The following is a 21,326-nucleotide window of genomic DNA, read 5'->3' as shown; positions in this document are numbered from 1 at the left end:
CTGTCTTCACATGGCCTCTCCTGCGAGCACATGGAGAGACCGAGAGTGAGCTCTCGCGTCTCCTCCTCTTCTAAAGACACCAGTCCTGCTGGGTTAGGCCCCTTATGAAGTCATTGAACCTTAATCATGTACCTTAAGGCCCTATCTCCAAGTACAGTCGCTTTGGGGGTGAGAGCTTCAACATGTGGATTGCAGGGGCACAGGGTTCAGTCGGTAACAGGGAGAACTTGGGGAGAGGCTAGCACCACATTCTGCTGTCTTCCCAGAATGAGAGGTTCTGGATGCAGTCCGTACAGGCCAGTGACCCAGGCCAGGGAGCGCAGCGGAGGAGGGTGGGGAGTGCTTTGGGGGTGAAGGGAAGATGCCATCAAGCACTTGACAAAGGCCCCCCATGGCTGGGCTCCTGCCTCCGTCAAGCAGCTCAACAGAGGTTTTCTTACACACTCCGTCCTGCTCCTGGGTCTCCATGCCTTTGTGCCCACAGTCGTGACTGCCTGCAATGCCTTTCCTCGCTTCCCTGTCACTTCTCTCCAGTTCAACCAAGAGCTCCTATTTTATCCTTTAGAATTTATCTTGAGCATCTCCTTCTTCAGAGTATTCCCAGATGTCTAGCTGGCTGCAGGGACCCACCATCTCCATGCTCCCAGATGGCGCCTGCATGCACACACACACGTGCACAGACACGCCTCCTCACTGCACTTCCCTCACTGCAGTGTAATTGTGTCTTTATGAGCACCTCCGCCACTAGACTGTTAAGCCTCCTGAGGGCAAGTCCTGTGTCTTGTCACCTGCAGCAGACTGGCTCCCTGCTCTCAATTCATTCCCCTCATCACAGAATCCACTCTCTACGCCAACACCGTGGCTTCATGGTGGATAAACAGACTTCTCTACCTTTATACTTTTGGGTTGGGCATGGGATTTGTCCTGGCTAGTGATGTTGGCAGAAGCTTTAAATATGCTCAGGTGGTTTGTTTGGGTTCCTGTGATCTCCCTTGAGAAAAACGTGCCCCAGGCTGGCCACTGGTCCATGCGGAATATGGGGGTATGAAGAACAGCCCAACCCAAAGGCTGGACCCAAGCCCAGCCAACCCGAGGTCTGAAACAGAAACCCCTGCTGACTCCCCCTTGCCCAGTGCACCTAGGAAAGAGAAAGAGAAACGCCTCTTGTTGGGATGTGGAGGATGTTTGTTTTGCAGCATTACTGCAGCAATAGCTGACAAAAACAACATTCATCCTAGTGTTCCAAGCCCAGCACAATCCTGGACCAAAAGATGTTTGCTGAGTCAGGAAGCAAATACATCCTTTGACCCAATACCTTTGCAGTATGAGTTGGTTCTAGTCACCTCCCCTGCTGAGACCTCTTGTATCTCTTCTTTGCAAAGGGGATAATGACGATTTCTTTGTAGGATTGCTGTGAGGATTCAATAAAATAACCTAGGTACAGCTCCTGACACTTTTTGCCCAATAAGTGCCATTTTTCTTCCTCCTTCTTCACTCCTTGACATCTTTAAATGAGCTCTTAAGGTGAAATGATGGGGGCCCAGGGAGCTCAGTGGGGAGAGGGAAAAGCTTACTCTAGGCTCATGGGCCTTGGGCCCTTTAACTCCAGTGGGGGAAGCCTCTTCTTATCCTTCCCCTTCCTCTCTTCCTTTGCCCGCAGGGTTCTCCCCTGAGTCACTTCCAATCACCTCTTCCTGGCCCAGAGAAGAGGCGATGTCCCAGATCCCAAGAGTGGCTTGACAATTCCTTGGCAGCATGCCGCTGGGCTCCCTTAAGAGGCTGAGCAGCTTACACTTCCTCTCTCTTGGACGGCAGCTGCTACATAAGAGGCCTGACTACTCTGAAAGCACCATGCTGGGAGGAAGCCAGGCCAGCCACGTGGGGAGAGAAAGGCCACACCGAGGAGCACTAAGGTGCCACATGCAGGAGTGAAGCCTCTTGGACTTTCCAGCCCAGCGCAGCTCACCTGTCAGCTGAACACAGCAGAGTGGGTGGCCTCAGCTGATGCCAGGTGGAGCGAGGAGCCCGGCTTCCCACAAGATGGGGAGAACGTTTCTGTTGTTTTAAGTCATTAAGTTTTGAGGTGGTTTGTTACACAACAGATAAATTAATAAATAAATGAAACTCTATATAATATACACGCTATATATAACTATATATAATGCACATTTTTATTATTATTCCTGAACCTTTGAGAGGAAGTGGTAGAATGGCCTTAAATATGTCTGTGTGTATCTCTAATGAATCAAGTATCATTTTACAAAACAGTACAGTTATCAGATATTGACACAATATTATTATTCATTCAGTCCCCATTCATATCGGGTCAATGATCAAAATAATGTCTTTTCTGTTGATTTTTTTTTTTCAGTTCCAGAATCCAGTTCAAGATTAGACATTACATTTATTAACTGTATTACCTGTAAGTAGGTGCATAACAAGTCACCCCAAAACTTCACATTGCACCGTTTCTGTGGGTCAAGAATCTGGATGTGGCCTCACTGGGCTCTTTGGCTCAGGCTTCAGCTGAGGTGTCATCCAAGGCTGCAGTGATCCTAAGATACAACTGGGACAGGATCTGCTTCCAGGCGAACTCAGGGATTGCTGGCAGGATTCAGTCTACTGGCCCGAGGGCCTCAGGTTTTTAAAACACTGGCCTCTCCACGGGGTAATCTCACAGTTTGGCAGTTTGCTTCATCAGACCAAGGAAGCTGAGAAGAACGAGAGAAAGAATGCTAGCAAGAGAGAAGTCACAGTCTTTTGTAACCTAAACACATTCTTCCGGATTCTCAGCAGTGACATTCCACACCTCTGCCGTACTCTATTAATTAGAAGCAAGTCATCAACATGTAAGCAACCTAAGTGTCCATCAACAGATGAATGGATAGGACTTCCCAGGTGGTCCAGTGGTTAAGAATCCACCTGCCAGTGCAGGGGACATGGGTTCCATCCCGGGTCTGGGAAGATTCCACAAGCCACGGGGCAACTAAGCCTGTGCGCCACAACTACTGAGCCCCAACTACTGAAACCCATGCACCCTGGAGCCCATGCTCTACAAGAAAAGTCGCTGCAACGAGAAGCCTGCACACTAGAGGGTTGCTCCAGCCTGTCACAACCATAGGGAGCCTGCATTCAGCAACAAAGACCCAGCACAGCCAAAAATAAATAAGATTAAAAGAAATAAAACAGATGAACAGATAAAGAAGATATGATGTATTTATACAACGTAATATTAGCCATAGAAAGAATGAAATATTGCCACTTGCAGAAACATGGATGAACCTACAGAGCATCACACTAAGTGAAGTCAGAAAGACAAGTATTGTATTATATCATTTATATGTGGAATCTAAAAAAAAATACATCTAAAAAAAGAAATTATTGACAAGCAGAAACAAACTCACAGGCACAGAAAACAAATTTACGGTTACCATAGGGGAAAGACGGTGGGAGGGTGGGGTGGGGATGGATAACTTAGGGATTAACAGATAGACCCCACTATATGTAAAATAGATAAACAACAAGGATTTACTGTATAGTTCAGGGAACTATATTCAGTGTCTTATAACAACTTATAATGGAAAAGAATCTGGGGAAAAAAAAAAACTGAATCACTTTGCTGTATACCTGAAACTAACACAATATTGTAAATCAACTATATTTCAATAAAAAAAGAAAAAAAGAAGCAAGTCACCAGGCACATTCAAGGCGAGGTGATGATGCATAAGACACAAAAGCGGGGTTATAACCGGAGACCGTCTTAGAAGCCTGCCTGCTGGCTTAGAAGCCACACTGGAATGGTTTCCCAGCCTTTTCCCCTTTATCTTTCACGTCACTGACATTTTAAATATTACAGGCTAATTGTTTTTTGCAAATGTTTCTCAGTCCAGATTTGTTTGCCGTTTCCTCACGATGAGACTCGAGTGATATGTGCGGTTTGGGGTCAGGAACACTGAGTGATATGTGTGGTTTGGGGTCAGGAACACTGAGTGATATGTGTGGTTTGGGGGCAGGAACACTGTACACGTTGTCCTTCCCTCCCGTCCATCATATCAGGAGACACATGATGTCGGTGGGTCCCATTATTAGTGACCTCAGCCTGTGTCAATGTTGATGAAAAGAATTAATCAGCAGTCAATCTAAGAAAGACATGGAAAATTTTATTTGAGCCAACCTGAGAATTATAATCTGGGAGACAGTCTTTCTAAGAGCTCTGAGAACTGTTTGGAACTCTTTGGGATTCTCTGGGGAGGCCAGCATAGCAAGGGGAGTACACAGCAACCAAGCCCACGCTGTGGTAGAAGGTTACTTTTATTTGGAGGAACAGAGATCTTAGTTAATGGCTTTAGTGCTTTGCTAAGTATGGGAAGATGCAAGAATCTGAGTTTATGGTCTTCCGACCAGTCTGTTCTGCACCAGTCAACATCTTTAAAGGAAATGATATATTGACATTTTAATAACAAGTTCACCAAAGATATCTGCACATAAAAAGCGAGTGGTGGATCCCCGTGACCCTTTACAGGACTGAGAAAAGAAAGATGCCTTTTAAGGAGTTACATGACTGGTGTTACAAGGACAAAAATGTATCTTTCTGGTTTCTGCCACTGTCAAGGTCTAGTTAACATGCAATGCAGATATACAGAGTGTGCTAGAGGGAAGAGAGGAAGCCAAAGAGCAGAGGAAACTTTGTTTAAATTTTTCTTGTCTTGCTTTTAAACTGTGAATTTTTAGAATTTTTTATTTCACTTGTTTTTTAAGTGTGAATTTTTATTTCATCCATCGGATTGCTTGGTTAAAATGGTGCTCAGGCTCCCACAATCTTAACTACCCTGCAATTCTGCCTCTGGCCTGGAAAGTTCTTTCAATTTTTCAAACATCGTTAAAAAGATAGAGAGAGACTAACTCTCTTAGCAGAGCAACTGTGGGGAGACATTAAGCCTGGAAACTATTTTAGAATGAAAATTCTCAGTGTCCTGGATCAGACTCTCATTCTTTACCCCTGCCTTTTGCACCCAAGGTACCCTCACTGAAGGCCCAAGTGGCGGCTGGCGTGCTTGAGGAGTGAATACTCGTTCACACCTATGTTTCTTTCAATTGCTGGTCCCTTTGACTAGGAAGCCCTAGCTCATCGCTACCTTCTTTCTTACCTGCAGAATTTCCACTCATCTCTTAAGCCCAGGCCTTCAGTCTTCAGCTCCAAGAATAAGGCCGCCACATTGCAGAGTCCCAGGGGCCAAAAGTCACATCATGTTCCACGACCAGCCTGATCCCCCTGGAGCTGTGCGAGCCTGTGCTCTTGTTCTGGAGACCTGTGTCCCCACCCCCAGCCTCACCTCACACAGCACGTGGACTAACTAGTGCTTGTTTAGATGTAGGTCTGTCTTCTCTAATCAGAAGGTGAGCCTAGGCTTGTTCACCTCTCTTGGCCCGATATCCAGTATGTGCTCAACAGGAATTCCTCAGTGACCACTCGGGGATACCCTCTTCACCCCTGACCAACATCAGTAGCACAGAATTTCATTATCTATAATCTGGTAGTGACTCGGTCTATGTTTCCACCTTTGTATCCATTGGGGGCATCACAAAGTTCTGGCAATAAAATTCCAGACTCTGCAGTCCCACAGGAAGGCCTTCCTTTATAAGAACAGCAGGTGCAGTTAAACATAGCTTTTTGACAGATCTGTTAGGTTGAAATGGAGACTTCACCTCTGAGAAAAGGGATAGGGTCTGGAGAAGCGTATATGCTATGATATCTACTCCGAAACAAGCTGGAGAGCCTGCAGACTGACTCAGGGGCAGAGGCCCAGCCGCTGTGACATGAGGCGAGAGCGACAGAGGGAGCTGCCGAGGGAGGCGTTCCAGGAGCTAAACCAGGAGGTGAGCTGGGGTCTGATCCCCTCTCGCAGGTCACTGTTAGTAACACAGGGCTTCCCAGGTGACTCAGTGGTGAAGAATCCACCTGCCGATGCAGGAGATGCAGGTGGGGAAGAGCCCCTGGAGAAGGAAATAGCAGAGGAGCCTGGCAGCCTGCAGTCCATAGGGTCACAAAGAGTCAGATACAACTGAGCAACTGAGCACGCACGCAGGTTAACAACGTAAGGGAAGCACCTAGTCGGATTTTTCTCCTATAAGAGATACCAAGGTCTCATCTCATAGCCTGAAACACTGCCCAGGCTCCTTCCAGCTGCCAGTTGGTTGAGACTTTGGATGGTCTGGACCCAGGTAATCAACAGGGACCTCTGACTTCTTGCACCTGTGAGAACCTGTTCCCAGGAAGTCCTGTGTCATTCTCAATCCTGTTTGGGCTTCTCATCTACACATATTGAGAATGACGGATGCCAAGTGCAGATTGAGGTTTTTGCTTTTTTGTTTGTGTTCCAACTCCAAGCCCATTACCACACTAGCCTTGGACCCCAGGGGGCGCTGCACCACGCTCAGGAGGTACTACACTTGGTTAAATAGGATTACAGGTCACTGAAACAATACTTAATCATTTAACCAAAGTGACAATAAAAGATTTCAAAAGCAGATTAAAAAATTTAATAACTTAAAAGCTTGGAAAGAAATTTACAATCTGTTATCAACAGCAGCTCAACAGTCAAAAAACAAAACAAAACTGTTCTCTTAATAGAGAAACCAAACTGAGGTTTGGCACCATCTTACCTTTAATGTTAAAATTCATTGACTCAATTAAGCTAAGCTAAGCTAAGCTGCATCAGTCGTGTCTGACTCTGTGTGACCCCATAGACAGCAGCCCACCAGGCTCCCCCATCCCTGGGATTCTCCAGGCAAGAACACTAGAGTGGGTTGCCATGTCCTTCTCCAATGCATGAAAGTGAAAAGTCAAAGTGAAGTCGCTCAGTTGTGTCTGACCCTCAGCGACCCCATGGACTGCAGCCTACCAGGCTCCTCCATCCATGGGATTTTCCAGGCAAGAGTACTGGAGTGGGGTGCCATTGCCTTCTCCTGACCCAATTAGACTAATTCTAATCTTAGTTAATCTTGACTACACGTAGAATTTATTTTTAAGAACTTTTCCCTCTTGCAAAGCTTCCACAACTTTCTATACCCATATTAATCTGTCCCTTATTTTCTTTCCCATTGAGAAATAATCAACTTTAGGACTAAATTTCCTTCTTCCTCTTAAAAGAAAAAAGCCTTTTCATTTCTTATATCTTCTTTCCCTTGCATACAAAGATGTTTTCTTTATTAAATTTTAGTTTTAATTTCATATATTAGAATTCTCAACTCTTAAAAAAAATTTCTAGTGAAAACTAAGAAATAAGCAATTATGAATTGTCTTTTACATTAACACTCTGTAGACTGGCAAACTTGTAAATTAGTCAATAAACATATTGTTTAACTTAACAAAATTCTAAAGTTTCAAGGTACCAAATATCTGAAGAAACTGTTTTTAAGTAGACAGCCATAAAACATAACTATTCCTAAAGAGCGCTCCTTAAAAAAAACTCATCTCATTTCCATTTAATTTACTTAAAAAAAGTTTCATCATACCAAGTTATTTTTCTTGCTGACAAATTTTGCAGCAGATCTTATTTGACTTCCAGTATGCCTAGGTACTATAAAAAATTTATGTCGATGGCTCCAAGGACATGTCTGATTAAACCAGCAAAAATTAACCTAAATGCCAAAGTCAATTTAATACTGAATATTTCCCAGCTCACATAAACCTGAAATTTCTTTGGTTTCTTTTATATTTCTGAGAATTTATGTAATGCTTAATTCCTTTTAAGCCAATTAAATAGACCTCATTAATCTTGTTAATAAGGTCTATAAATAGAGATACATCATAAGTATAAGGCACACACAGACATATAGACAGACACAACTAGAGATCTCATAGCTTCATTTTTAACTTAGTTGAGAATCAGGTGTTACAATAGAAAACTCACTAGTTTATAACAGGTTCAGTTCAGTTCAGTAGCTCAGTCGTGTCCGACTCTTTGCGACCCCATGAATCGCAGCACGCCAGGCCTCCTTGTCCATCACCATCTCCCGGAGTTCACTCAGACTCACGTCCATCGAGTCCGTGATGCCATCCAGCCATCTCATCCTCTGTCGTCCCCTTCTCCTCCTGCCCCCAATCCCTCCCAGCATCAGAGTCTTTTCCAGTGAGTCAACTCTTTGCATGAGGTGGCCAAAGTACTGGAGTTTCAGCTTTAGCATCATTCCTTCCAAAGAAATCCCAGGGTTGATCTCCTTCAGGATGGACTGGTTGGATCTCCTTGCAGTCCAAGGGACTCTCAAGAGTCTTCTCCAACACCACAGTTCAAAAGCATCAATTCTTCGGTGCTCAGCCTTATTCACAGTCCAACTCTCACATCCCTACATGGCCACTGGAAAAACCATAGCCTTGACTAGACGGACCTTAGTTGGCAAAGTAATGTCTCTGCTTTTCAATATGCTATCTAGGTTGGTCATAACTTTTCTTCCAAGGAGTAAGTGTCTTTTAATTTCATGGCTGCAGTCACCATCTGCAGTGATTCTGGAGCCCAAAAAAATTAAGTCTGACACTGTTTCCACTGTTTCCCCATCTATTTCCCATGAAGTGATGGGACCAAATGCCATGATCTTCGTTTTCTGAGTGTTGAGCTTTAAGCCAACTTTTTCACTCTCCTCTTTCACTTTCATCAAGAGGCTTTTTAGTTCCTCTTCACTTTGTGCCATAAGGGTGGGGTAACCTCAGATAACTAACAGTTTAGTTTAAAATTAACAGTTGGAGTAAGTTAAGTTTAAAAAGGCATCCCCCTATCCCCCATTTTTCCTGTCAGTTTCAGGAACTGGAGATGTCTAGATAAGACAGGAGTTCCTGAGAGCCCTGGTAGAATATTCACATTTCAAGGCACAGGGAGAGAAAAGCAAGCTTCTCCTAGAACTTGTTCCCTTAGGGTCAGGATTCTGAAAAGATGTCTTATCAAGCTGGCACAATTAGTTTTGGATTGTCAAATGAGCCCAACCTCGGGCATTTTTCTCCAGAGTCTAAAGAATATTGTGGTCACACACTGTCACCAATAATAATAAGAATAATTTTGGCTTTAGTCATGGAATCAGAACTGAAAGCTGGTCTAGTTTTGCAGCATGCATCCTGAAGGGTTGTTTCTAGGTACTAAATTAATGTTTGCCATGTCCACCAATTAAAACAGTGCACCTTCTCTAGCACACACACACACACACACACACACACACAAAGATGAACAACAAATCAATTCCAACAGGCTCAAAGCCCAATCAGTTCCAAAAGGCTCACTTTGATACAACAGCATAAACGCCTATACACAAAGAAATTCAAGTCATTTTCCTTCCCTTTTACAAAACGGTTCCAGTTGGTGGTCCCTTCCTGGTGGTCAACACTGTTCCTGAATCAAACTCAGGTCTGCTCACTCAACGAGCAGCAAGGCCAACACACCTGTGCCGGGTTGTGGCGAAAGAAAGTACAGGGTTTATCTGCAGGGCACTCAGCAAGGAAGTGGGGGACAAGCTTCAGATCAACTCCCCTTGGTCTTTCCCGGAGGCAGGGGAGTTATAAAGCAGAACAACAAAGAGGCTGGGATTAATCATAATCTTGGGACTTTTCTGTGACATCTTTTAACCTTTCTTTAAGTTGAAGTGTAGTCAATTTACAATGCTGTGTTAGTTTCAGGTATAAAGGTGATTCAGTTAGACATGTATGTGTACATATATGTGTGTGTTTATATATATATTCTTTTCCATTATAGGTTATTACAAGATATTGAATATAGTCCCCTGTACTTTCTGTGACATTCAGGTTCTGAGTCAGGATGTCTCTGAGAATCAGGACCACCTCTGGCCAGGAGGTCTAGGCCTCAGTGGTCTGTTAACTTATCTTGCCCTGGAGAAACCACTTGAGTTTATACATTAACGATATCAATAACAGCAACTCTAGTACATTAACAATGTTATTCACAACAGCACCGGCAGTACATTAACAATGTTCTTAACAGAAGCAATTTTAGTCATCTGACCCTGGTTGATGAGCGTTCGGTTAGCACAGGGCTGAATTCAGAGGGGGAAAGAAAGGGAATAAAGTTCGGGATAGACACACTAATCATAAACTCAAAAGGGAACGTGGGCTTAGAAAGACTCTGATTCAATAGGATGGGAGGCCGGAAGGGCTGGAGGGGCTCTGGCAGGGTGAGGCCACGAGGAACTCCAGGCCCCCTCCCCCACCAACCCAGGAGGGGAGCTCTTCCCAGCCTCTCTGAGAGCGAGCAGGGATCCCAGCGTCTTTAAGAGAGTCCCAGGGGAGAGGCGGGCTGAGGCGCAGCCCTGGGAACAAAGACCCACGGAAGGGTCCAGCCGAGCGCAGTCCCCCGGGGGCTGGGGCGAGGGCCGCCCCCCCCACCTCAGCTCCTCCCTCTCCTCCCTTGCTTCCACCCAGAGGCCCGTCGCGCAGCCAGAGCTGCGCCAACTTCGCCAACGTTTCCCAAGTTGCTGGGGCGCAGGGGTGGGAGCTGGGTGGGGTGAGGAAGAGGAGGAGGAGGAGGAGGAGGAGGGCTCCCCGGGCGCCTTGGACGCGGTTCAGGAATCTGCCGCCGCTGCCGGCCGCTCGCGGACTCCGGCGGAGCAGGGAGCCAGGCGGGACCGCTTGCTCGCTGCGCAGGACGGCGCCCGCCTGGCGCCGCTTTCCGCCCGGCGTGCGAACCCGCGGGGCCGCGCCTCCTTTCCTCCCCGCCGCTGTCCCCCCGGGGGCGGCGCGCAGAGCCGGGGCCACGAGGGCACTGGAGTCCCAGAGCCGCTTCTGCCTGGTCCTGCCGGGAGGAGGGCGAAGCTGCGGGCGGATGCTGCCGGCGCCGGACCCTGGCCTCGGAGAGTTGGATCCGCCCCCGCTGGAGGAGGCTCCGTGGCGGGGTAAGTAGGGCGACCGCATCCCCGGAGCTGTCGCCGGGGCCAGGGGGAGGTAGCCCAGTGGTGCACACCCCCACCCTCCCTGATCGGGCGCGCGCGCCAAACTTTGGAAGAAGAGGGGAAGAAACCGAAGGTGGGAGAGGGAGTTCTCGGCTCGGGGCAAGTTCCACGCAGGCACCCACACCTCCAGACCCACTGCAGCCAGATTCACAACTGCCTGATACGCACAGCTCATCACCCATCGAGCCACAGGCAGCGCATGCACGCCACACCGACCGCTTCAGCCCGACTGTACAGTTCTGGGAGTGTGAACGTCCGGATCTTTTACACCAAGCATGTCCTCCAGCCCTCAAGTAAATCCACTGGCTTTGTCTGCTGCCCCACAGTGAGGCGTCCCCAAAGCGAGACTGGCCAGGAGAGGGGCTGCCTTGGCTTTGAAAAGTCGTGGCCAGGACCTCGAGGCTGACTGAGGAGTGGGGAGGAGAAATCAGACATTGCAGTCGGCTCTCCGGGTTCGTCAGGAGTGAGTTTGGTGTGGAAACTCAGTGTCTGGGTGATGTGTCTGGGTGTGCGCCGTCCTTCCGGAGGCGAGGCCGGGAGAAGGGAGGGAGTGATTCATAAACTCAGACCCGCCAGTGTTCGGGTCTGTGAGCAGAAAAGGCTGGCAGGCAGTGATGCCCTGGACAGCTGGGTGGTGGCAGTGACAGGGCCTGAGAGGGAAGCACAGACCCTTCCCCCGAGCGGATGTGTTTCCTCACAGGGACTTCCAGGGGATGGGCTGAGGAGATTCCAGCCCTGTGAGTGTAAAACGTGGTAGGGGATGTTTAAGACTCTGAGTTCGTGGAGAAAGCATGGCGGCCCTGAAGTCTTGCTTATTTTCACTGCACCTGAGTTGTGTCTGATTTTGGATGCCCTGGTGTCCTGGGACTCCAGGATGTTTCAAGGGTTGAACTAGATCAAGCACATCGCTGGTACTCAATAAACAGTTGTTTGTTGAACAATGACACCCATAATTTATACGTGTGAGGCCCATTCTATGAGCCAAGCCAGGTGGCCTCAGCTGGATTGGAAGTGGTTTTTCTGCAGAGGAGGGGCCCCTGAGTGGTTCCAGGGAGCCCTGTTTGATCCCTTTACCCAAGAGGCACATTCCGTTGTGCCCTGCAGACTGGCACTGGGGACTGGAGTTTCAACACTGGCCTCTGCTTCCCTAAGGGGGCAGTAAGAAAGGCTCCATGTCTGCATTTGGCTAAGCTGGGAGTGTCGTGGGATCTTCTTCCTGGCTCCTGCTGGCCTGGAAGGAGATGAGTTCTCATGAAGGGTCCAGGAGTTGTGTCCTGCAGCAGTGGCCTGGTTCTGTGGTGGCAGCAGGTGGAGGGGAGGTCACAGTCCCTGTACTGGGTGGGTTCCTCTGCACCAGCTGGCGTGGAGCTTCCCAGAGGAGTGGAAACATCTCATGTTCCCGGAACTGGGATTGCAAGCAATCTTGGGACTGATTCCCTACTGGCATGGAACTGGGAACATGCAAGGATGCGGTGGTGACTTGGCCGTGTAATCAGAAAGAAATGTGTCACTCCCCACCCTCACCCCTTTGTCACTAGGTTCGGTGTGCATTTCAAGCACCTAAATGGTCTTAATGCTGAAATTAGCAAAGTTTGTAGGCAGCACCCAGGAATGTGGTCCCAGAGGAGAGAGTGATCTGGGTTTGGCCAGCCCCCAGTTTCAGGTGGAACGCTGCAGCCAGTCCCTTCCTAGTATCACCTTTCCACCTTAACTGTCTTCTGTGAATCGCGAGCTCCACATTACCTCAGTAAGACTCTACATCCCTGTAAATATCATTTTATCACCATTTTACAGATTAGTGAACTGAGGTTCAGAAAAGTTAAGTAATGTTTTGGGGGTCACACAGCTGGTGAGGGAACAAAGCCAGGATTTGAAACTGGACAGTCTGGCTCAGGAACCCAAGCTGCTTCCACCACGCCCAGCTGCCTCTAAGGCCCCTAACTGGTTCTCCATAGCAGCAAGGAAGCAACACTGATGCACTTACTGGGTCCTGGGGCCCCTGACTGCAGTCCTCTTTTTATACACACTCTGCCCAACCTGGCTTATACCATGGGTCATGGAAATCAAAGGATAGGTGGCATCAGGCTGCTAGAGCCTTCCATATGCACCTGGGGTCAGGAAACATTGGGGCCTGGGAGTGATTGTGGGGCAGCTCTGAGGGTAATTCCAGTGAGAGATGATTCATTGCTTATCTGAGAAACAGGGACAAAGCTACCACTGTGACCATACAAGTCACAAGTTTGGGAGAAATTGCCCGGTAAACATCATCAAATGGATTACTATGTTCTTTCCCCCTTCTGGTCTTTTCCTATTACACAGGAAAATTGGCCCTCACCTGAATATCCAGGGGCAGGTCCTTCCCCCCAACCCCACACACCCCCACGAGAGCTACACTCCGTGGCACTGTCTGGTCCTCAGGAGAGATGGACAGGCAGAGCTGAGACAGCCGGGGCTGTGATAACCACATGGCTCGTCTGTTCCCCAGCTTATGCTTTCTCACACAAGCCCCACAGAGGGACAGCAGTTACCGTTCCACTTTGAAATGAGGCTCAGAGGGGTGCAGTGGCTGCCCAAGGTCACAAAGCTAAGAAAGAAGCACAGGTTGAGAGTCCCTTGGACAGCAAGGAGATCAAACCAATCCATCTTAAAGGAAATCAGTCCTAAAAACTCATTGGAAGGACTGATGCTGAAGCTCCAATACTTTGGCCACCTGATGCGAAGAAACAACTCATTGGAAAAGACCCTAATGATGGGAAAGATTGAAGGCAAAAGTAGAAGAGGGCTACAGGGGATGAGGTGGTTAGATAGCATCACTAACTCAATGAACATGAATCTGAACAAACTCCAGGAGACAGTGAAGGACAGGGAAGCCGGGCATGCTGCAGTTCATGGGGTCACAGAGAGTCAGACATGACTTAGTGACAACAACAACACATGTGAGCTATGCTGCCTTCAGGACTCCCTTCCAGGCACTTAGCGACAGCTGTGTGCTCTGCCTGGCTGGTACTCTATCTCCCTAGCCCCAGGGCTGAGAGGGGGGTACCCCTGCTGGGGCAGAGTCGCCACAGCTCTGCCCACCCCCATCTCCACCCCCAGTGCCTCTGATACAGGTGTTCATAGTATGGGGAAAGCTGGCAACCTTAAACAAGGAGCAGAGGATAAGCACAGCCCAGCCGGCCTTGCCCACCTTCCACAGTAAGCCCACCTGGGTGAGTGCCAGAGCCCTTGCAGTGCTGAGTGGCATAAACATTGGAGCCCTCTCCCTGCTTCACTGCGGCGTGGACTCACTGTCCAGGATGGAAGCTGGGAGACTGGGCGTGGGGAGAAGCTGCCCCATCCAAAGGGTGGGGCTAGTCATCTTTGTCCCCTGGCTCCATTCCAGCGTGTGACACACGGAGGTACTTAAGGACTTTCTCAGAGGATGGGTGAAGACCAGGGAGCGGCTGTGAGCGCCTCTGTTGGAAAGTGATAAAGCAGGGAGCCAAGGTATCAGTCATGTGGAAATGCTCAGGCGGGCCTCTGCCCTTCACGAAGTCAAGCAGGAGGAAAGGAAAACAGCTCTCCTTTTCATTCTTTAAACAGAAATACTTGTCCCCTTTTCTTGTCTGATGCTTAAACAAGTGGTAGCTCCACGGCCTGTCCTGCTCTGAGCTTGCAGGTTCCATGGCTTGTGGCCCCTGGCAGGCTGGACAGTCTGTTCTGTGCTTGAAGGCCTCTGCCTTCATCTTCATCGACATAAATCTGGCAGTTGCTCCTGCACACCCCAGCACATCCCTGCTTCTGCAAGCTTGGAAGGAGGGGCGTGCAGGCCATGGGAGCCCCTGAGCATCAGTAACTTCAGGTCTCTACGGCCCATCGCTCCTTCTCTACGCCTCTCCCCACCTCCATGCCTCCCCTTACCCTCCTGCCCCACAAAGATGGCTGTGCGCTGAGGGACCATGGTTGTTCGCGCTCTGGGAAATTTATCAGTGGAATTCCAGAAGGCTCTCTGAAAAGGACTTGAAGGGAGAAGTGTGGAAAATAAATAAGCCAGTTAGTCCCCAGCTCAGCCTCTCCTGAATGCCGCAAGTAAACAGCTGGCCTGGGAAGCTCTGTCTTGGCCTCCATGCTTACACCTGGCTCACTGGCTGCCTCACCAGGTCCCTCCTTCCTGCCTCTGCCCTGTCCAGCCCCTCCTCCTTGCCTTTGGGAGCCTCAAAAGTCAGGAAACACTCCCACCTCCAGCCTGTCCTCGTGCTGCGGGACGCTGGCACACTGGTGGCTGGGGACAACAGGAGCTTGTGGGAGAGGAGACCGCCCGAGGCTCCAGCACAGCCCTGCTCCGTCCAAGCAAGTCTCCCCGCCTCCGCCCTGCTCAGCAAGGCAGGGTGGTCTCTCGTGGTGAGTTTGACTTTGATGATGAAGAATGGTGGGGCTTTTTCCAATTTTGTGACATCTAAGGAAGCTTTGCATCTTAATCATCAGTTTAGAGTGGATGGAGCAAAGCTGATTTTCTCCAAGGTGGGCTCACATATGAAGAAACCCTCAAAACCCCGTTTACATTGTGGGGCTTCCTGGACTAACCAGCATGTCAGGGGTCTTTGCTTTTGAGCAAGTTCTATCAGCTTAGGCCCTGTTTAGAGGTATGAGTTTTAGGTGGTGTGAGTTCACAACAGTGTTTTCAAGAGGCTTAAGCACTCTTGTAAGTTTCTCTGTCTGGGGGGGTAGGAAGTAAACTCGTGATACGTTAATACCTTCCTTTGGTTCAGCTGACCCTCTCTAAACCCAGCGTCCGGTAAGAAGGGAAGAACCAGGGTGCTAGGATGGGGGTAGCTCCCCGGTGGGAGTGCCAGTTCAGGGCTCCACTTCAGTCACAGGGAGTGGCCGTGGGAGGGGGTGCTTCCCCATGTTGTGGCTGTGCCTCTCGGGTCAGCAAACTGAACCCCCTGGGATCTGGGGAATGGGCACCACCCCTAGACTCTGGTCCTGCCCCCACGCCGGAGCCCTTTGTCCTGTTGTTGCCAGGCTTCTGAGAGGGAAGTTAAGCGGTAAGCCCTGTGGCTTGCAATCTTGTTGGAAAAGAGACTGTACACCCACATACTCACAGATTAACACAAATCACTATGGGCCGGAGTACACTCACACATAGAGAGAGAGAGAGAGAGAGAGAGAGAAAGATAAGCACAGCGATACACTCACCCCAAAAGACACATTATGAGATAGTGAAGAGTACATCTTCTACAGCCAGAATGCCCTCTGTATGGCTTAGTAGCTGTGTGACCTTGGACAAGTTGCTTAACCTCTCTGGGCCTTAGTTTCCTAGAAAAGGGGGGATGGTAATAGGTTATAAGTAATAGGGCTATAAATGAATTTGTATCTGTGACGAGTTTAGCAATGTGCCCCAACCAACTATTGCTCACCACATACTCTTTGCCCCACACACTCAGGCCCAAGTGCACAAGACTTCCCAGAGAGGTGCTCACAAACTTGTCAGTGAATGGATCAGTCACTTTACACTTTCTGAGTCCTGGTTCTCAGGATGCGTGGCATTCTCTGTGCTAGGCTTGAATTAGAATTTATTAGAAAGATCATTTTACTTTCCCTTAGGAAGATCTTTATTTTAGAACAATGTGGGCACTAACTGCCCTAGAGAAGGTTATGATTCCTTTAGCAGCATCAGTTTTCAAACTGGGTTCCATGGAGCCCCAGAGTTCAACAAGGACCCCTCAGAGGCCTGATAGAGGGGGGTTCCAGGCCTCTCCCCATTTATCTGTTCTACATATTAGGTTTCCTAGGAAAGTTCTGGTTCATAAGAAGGCTCCACAGCTTAGACAGTTGAAAGCTCCCCGCTACAGGCTGGCCCAATCCCATCCTGTGTGTGCCTGTCCCAGTATGCCACGTGACACCCGTGCCCAGGCGGGCCCCTACAGCTACCTGAGCACTGGCCCGGGGCCTCTCCCACTCTTCCCTGCTTCCCTCCTCCCCTCCGCTCCAGCTGCCTTGCCATCTGCAGGATTCTGCAAAGTGCTAACATGTCTGAGCCAAAATAGCGCTATCAGAGGAAATATTTTGAAAACAAACTGGGCCACCCCCTGGCTGAGACTGCACTGATTTTCAGCAAAGCATTTCACAACTTCTGAGGTGGGTGGGCGGGGCCGTCTGAAAGAGGCCGGGGCCCTGAATCTGCAGGTTAGGACAGACAGGCCTGAAGAGGCCCAAGATTATTGCAAACCTAGAACCAGGAGGGGAGGTTATCCTCACAGGATAAAGACATGAAAGCCTCTGCGACCACAGAGGTCAGGACCCGTCCTCTTCTTCCTTTGACAGATACCACTGCCCTTTCACTTTTCCACCTCCTTCTGCATCTGGTGCAGGTGCCTCGGGGCTGGGGACGCAGGAGATAACTGGTGCTACCAGTTAGCTGCACACCCTGTGCTTAATTAGTGCTGTCTGGGCCCACACTCAGAGTTCTCACTGGAAGCTCCGGCAGTAGGTACCGTGTGATCACAGTTGTACAGACTGGCAGACAGAACCAGACAGATGGGGAAGTTGCCGGGACCCTGCTGCTGGTGAGTGCAGAGCTGGGTCTGAGCCCTGCTGCCTCACTCCAGAGTCAGTGCTCCTGACCCTGGGTGAATCCGTCCTGCTGGAGCCTCGACTGGAGGGGTGGAACGGCTCAGCAGGACAGTCCTCTCACTACTGTGACCAGGGTACACCCTACTCACAACACTCTCTCCTTCCTTCATTTCTCATGGCCGGCTCCCTTCACCCTCAGGCCTCAGCTTAGATGTCTCCTTCTAGAAGCCTCGGTCAGTGGCCCTCTCTGCGGCTGCCTGCACGTCCCCATCCTCACTCTCTGCCTTGCTCTGTTGCCCCAGCCGCTTTCGTGGTCTGTGGTCTCCACCGGGCAGTGAGCTCTGTGACCAGGACAGAGTCTGCCTTGTTCTCCTGTGTCCACTGTTCAGTGCAGCCCCCGGCAAGCACTGAGTACCATGCCTGACTGGGGAACACAAATGATGGGTGTGACACTGGGCCCCAGGAGGAGGGAGGCATGGGACAGTGCCCAGTCTCCCAGGGGAGGATGCTGCTGTTAGGGGGCGATCTGAGTCTGGGCAGAGGTGGTGGGAGAGGGCAGCTGATGTGGATCAGAGGCCCTGTATGGGACCAGGAAGGAACGGGAGAGTGGGACCCTGGGTAGATGGCCTCTTGTGGTCACTCCCCTGTGGGCTCTGGCCTGGGATCCCGAGGATGGGCCTGAAACCCTCCAAGAGACCCTTTTGAGTTAGGCAGACTGTGCATTATGGGCCCTAACAGCACACAGTTCTCAGTCCTTTCCCCTCTCTGGACGGACATCCATTCATCTTCTCCTGGGTCTCAAACCCAACCCTCTCGGCCGCAGAGGCCCCCATGAGCGAGCCCTTTTCCCTGAGCAGAGTGACAGAAGCCCAGCTGGCCGGCTGCCTTCTGGGGGTGGTTCCAGCTGCAGCCTCTGAGCTGTCCTCGCGGAACTAGTAGGTCCCTTAGTGCTGGGCTCCCCTCCATGACACCCAGGGAGCACACATGTGGTGCTCTGGCCAGGGCATCACCTGCCTTGGGTGCCTGCTCATGCCTGACACCATGCCGGGCGGAAGGTGTCTCCAGGCTAGAAGAGGGCAGGACACCTGGGCCCGAATAACCACCTTGGAGTCCAACGGTAATGAGCCTGCAAAGGTGCACATGAGGGAGGACCTGGGGATGGTTTCACGGAGCAGGTGGGCTTCCAGTGCAAAGAGGGGAGCCCGGGCAGAAAGCACAGGTACGGGCAGGTTCAGATCGAGTGCAGAGGTGGGTGAGGAGTCTAGCTGGACTGAACTGCAATGTGCAGGATGGACAAGGGAGAGAGAGAGAGAGAAGAGGCAGGGAGGAGGTGGTTACACGTGCAAGCTCTGGAGCCAGGCTGTCTGCATGAGGAACCTCAATCCCCACTTACTGCTGTGTGACCATGGCCAAGCTGCTTAGCCTCTCTGTGCCTCACTGTTCTCATCTGTAAAATGGAGACACTAATAGCATCCACTACATGGGGGTGATAGGAGAATAAAACGAAGAGTGATGTATTATCCTTTTTTTTTTTTTTTTTTAAAGCAACTAGCAAAATAAATTGAGGTCAGATCATAGAGGCCTTTGGAGGTCAAGCTTTCTGTTTACTAAACACCTGCTGTATGCCAATCACTTTACAAACCTTCTCACTAAGCAACCTACAACTAATAAAACAAAATTATTAGCACTGCCTCCATTTTATAGATGAGGCAACTGAGCCTCACAGAGGTAGGGTAACCTGCTCAAGGTCACTCGGCCAGGTAGAAGCAGAGGCAGTGATGAAATGCAGGTCTGTCTGGCGCTTAGGTCTTTCTTCAACACGGAGACTAGAGAGACATGACAGAGGCAGCATGGGGACATCCCCTGGGCCGGGGGGTCACAGCCAGAAGCAGAGCATGGGTGGAATAGCCATGGGTCCCTAGGCTGGGAGAGGGTGGTAACAGGGAAGGAAAGATTCAGGCAAGCCTGGAAGGCAAGGAGATGAGGATGCCCCGAGGCCACAGCACACAGCACACCATTCAGAGCGCAGGGACAAGCTGTTGAGTCACTCTGGGAAAACATGACATCACTGAGTTTTGCTGTCTGCTGCCCACCTGCCAGTTCTTGTGCCCAGAGCCCTGCAAGGGGACCCTCACACCCAGGTAGCAGGGCCAGGTCAGCTCCCCGGCTTCCTGCCCTGAGTTCTCCCCAACTTCTGTCTCCCATCTTCCCACTGTCCCCCTCCCACTCTACCCCCACTTATAAACCTGGATGAGGCAGGAGCTTCTGGAAGTGATGATGGGCATGAAGAGCCTCCAAAAGGGCCTCCATGCCAAGCCTGCGACTGGAATCTTGGGTAGGAAGAGACTGCTGGGTTGAAGTTTTAGAGCTGCTTTTCCCTTAAGAATGGTGCCCGCTATTCCACTGGAATCACTTTTTAAAAGTAAAACCTGATTGAGCTGTGCGCCCAGCACTATGCCAGGTGCCAGCAGCCTCCGCCTTCTTGGAAGGTACAGCTGAGAATCTGCGAGCTCTTTATGTCCTAGGCATCCTCAGGTTAAGTGATTTATTTGCATCAATCTGATTGCATGAAGTAGCCCTATTTTATAGATGCCATCCCTGAGGCCCAGAAGGCTAGGTGACTTGTCCAAGGTCACACAGCCAAAATTCAAACCCTTGGCCCTCCTATTCCAGATGTACTTAGCCACTCCAGGCTCAAGTAAAGCCACTGGAGAATCATAGAAGGTGGGGTATACTGAACCTATGTCTGCCAAATGATGTATTGCAGACAGGAAATTCCAGGAGAATTTTCATCTCAAGAGTGTGGGTCACTCCCCAGAGCTTGTTGGAGGTTGTGGATATATTTAAGAGGTAACAGAGAGCTCCCAGGTTCCTTGGCCAAGCAAACCCTGCTGACATGGCCATTTGGGGTGAGACTCTTCTCACTGGAAGGAGCACCGGAGCTCGGGGCAGGGGCTGTGTGTCTGTCCTGGTTTTGGTGGGCCTGACCTGGAAAAGGAGTATGAGTCAAGCAAGGGGCGAGTGCCAGCTTCCTCAGCCCAGTCCATGGCGCAGGATGCCAGGCTGCCGCAGCTGCTGCTGCCATTCCCCACACCCTCCCAGCCAGCAGGAGGGGGCTGGTGGCCGGCCCTGTGCTGAGTGGCACTCTCTCACCCACACCACCACCTAGCTAGGGGGGCACAGTTCTTCCCAACTCACAGGTTAGGACGCTGAGGCTTAGAGAAGTTTTCTGGTGCACTGGAACTCCTTTGGCCGGAAAAGGGAGGGCGTGAGACGCGTAAGTCTCCCGTAAGTCTCCCTTTTGCTAAGAGATGGACGGGAGGAGGGAGGGGTTAGCCTGCCCTCTGACACCGAGCCACACAGGCTGGCTGTTCTCAGACTAGTACTTCTGATTCATCTGTCATCACCAGATCCCTGTGTTGCAGGATGAATAACCTCTGGGGTGAGAAAAGCTCTGATTCCCTTGGGCCATGAGTCACTATTTCTCTGGAAGCACTTTTGAAGCCATAGAGCTTCTCCCCAGGCTTTGGAGGGGAGCAGGTTCCTTCTCTGCTTGAGTGCCAGCCCCACCCTGGCCCTGACACTGCCTGCTTGTGGAAGGGCCAGGAAACAAGAGGCCTCCACCAGAGGCCTGGCCTCAGTGATTACCCAGCATGTTACCCCTGCCCTACTCTCAGCAGACAGGTGCCACATTCCCAGAGGTCTGTGGGGTCTGCAGCCTTGAGGGGTCCCTTGTCCCATTTAATGCCCGAGGCCCACGTGGTGAGCACAAGTCCACTTGCCCCCCCGCCCAGGGATGTCTGGGAATCCCCCAGAACTCCGCC

The 21,326-nt window shown here is 50.2% G+C and overlaps 1 protein-coding gene across 3 annotated transcripts in view; it reads left to right on the top strand.

The window, feature by feature from the left end:
• The first annotated feature begins 10,802 nt into the window (after positions 1-10,802).
• The window catches only part of CHST3 (carbohydrate sulfotransferase 3), a 34,305-nt gene continuing 23,781 nt past the window's right edge, over positions 10,803-21,326 (top strand). For 2 of the 3 annotated variants that reach the window (XM_052640834.1, XM_052640832.1), the window contains exon 1: positions 10,804-10,890. The gene's annotated coding sequence lies outside the window, so the exon portion shown is untranslated. Of the gene's footprint in view, positions 10,891-21,326 lie in introns of all 3 variants that reach the window. The other variant, XM_052640835.1, reaches the window with a different exon arrangement.

This window comes from Budorcas taxicolor, chromosome 5, assembly GCF_023091745.1.
Source record: "Budorcas taxicolor isolate Tak-1 chromosome 5, Takin1.1, whole genome shotgun sequence".
Taxonomy (NCBI): domain Eukaryota; kingdom Metazoa; phylum Chordata; class Mammalia; order Artiodactyla; family Bovidae; genus Budorcas; species Budorcas taxicolor.
Note: the sequence above shows the minus strand (reverse complement) of the source record. Positions and strands in the feature narration are given on the sequence as shown.